The following is a 1698-nucleotide window of genomic DNA, read 5'->3' as shown; positions in this document are numbered from 1 at the left end:
GGGAAAGAGATGAGAGAGTAACAAAAGATAGTGCATAGAGACATGGCCCTGAGGGCTAAAACGGGATATTTCTGAGCTCTTTGGCCCATTTTATTTCTGAGAATTAGAGGATTACAGAGAGAAAAAGAGAGAGTTATCCCAGCATGAGAGGGGTCAAGAACCGTTTTATATGAAAGAGTCTTCCAATTTTTAAATGATAGGAGAATAAAATAAAAAATTATATAATTATACTTACTTTAAAGAGAGTTGGACGGGGCATTATAGTTTTTTCTCGTGTCCGGGGAAGTTGCTAGGGGGTTCGTTGGTTGACGTCATTGGCCTTCGGTCGGTGGTCAACCAGCCGTTAGGAGGTGGCCGGCCATAAGGACTTTAAGCGGTCAGTTGGGAAATGAACTTCCTGGAAGTTCCTTTGGTGGCCAACCAATGGAATTTGAAGTAGTCAGCTTATGGAGCCAGTCAAAGTGGTGGCATGAGGAGTTTCAACTAGAATTGGAGAGGTCGGTTGGAGAAATTTTTATGGCCAGTTGGGAGTATGGAGTGGCTGACTAAGAAGATTCTTTAGTGACCGAGCAATAGGTTGCCATTGGAAGTGGTCAGCCAGTCTTTTGCGCCTTGTTTCTTCAGGCAGCTAGAAGGCTTAAGATGTTGAAACTTTTTTGTTTTACATGAGCATTTGAATCTACTACTTCTTGGAAGCAAAAGTGCAAAAAGAATGATAAAATTTAAATACAAGAATGTGATTACAGTGATTCACTAGTTATACACCCTTAGCTTCTTGCAGTCTTTTTGGGTTGATTTTTTATTCCCTGTGAAGTCCATGGTCGGCTTTTGAATATACTGACTCAGGACTTACTCTTCGCCTATCTAGTTTGCTAGTTCAGATCATTGCCTAGGTCGAGCTGCACCTTTTCACCGGATCTTGAGCGGATCTTATCGCTGCCTTAACGGGGGTAACCGCCGAGACTCGTTACTAGGGTGATTTGCATCATACACTTTGTGGAGCTTATCACTACTGGGTAAGGAACCATCTTCAGAGCTCTTTCTGTGTCGAGTTTAGAGCTAGACTAGCTTTTAGATGCTTTGAGCATTAAGGAACGATTTCGTTGTGCATCCCCTGTTTAGAATGTCTTTATAGGATTTTCTTCTCTTCGATGTGATCTTCTTCTTATGGTGGCATGACCCATGCTCATTATCTTTCAAAATGTTGAATGAAGTTTTGTACTATGAATTACCTAAGGAATAGAACGTTGGGAACCAGGAAGGAGAAACAGAGAGAGAGGGAAAGGAGGGGGGAGAGAGAGAGAGAGAGCACAAGGACTTGGCCCTTAGGTGTCAAAACAGGGTATTCCAATGCTTTTTGGCCTCTGTTAGTTTTTAGAATGAGAGTGTTACAAAGAGAAAAGGAAAGAGTTCTCCTAACATGAGAGGAGTTAAGAAAGAAAGGTCCAAAGGCCCCTTTTACATGAAAGGGTCCTCTTATTTATGGATGATGAGAGGACAAAAGATAAAGTTACATAATTACCCTTACTTTAAAGAGAGTTGTATGAAGTATTCTAGTCTTTTGTCGTGTCTGGGTATGTTCCTTGGGGGTTCATTGATGAATGGCCCTCGCCATCGGTCGATGACGATCGACTATTTGGAGTTGGCTGGTGGCTGGTTGTAAGAACTTTAAGTGGCCACTTGAGAAATTGACGGCCT

Source organism: Phalaenopsis equestris, unplaced genomic scaffold, assembly GCF_001263595.1.
Source record: "Phalaenopsis equestris unplaced genomic scaffold, ASM126359v1 Scaffold000058, whole genome shotgun sequence".
Taxonomy (NCBI): domain Eukaryota; kingdom Viridiplantae; phylum Streptophyta; class Magnoliopsida; order Asparagales; family Orchidaceae; genus Phalaenopsis; species Phalaenopsis equestris.
Note: the sequence above shows the minus strand (reverse complement) of the source record.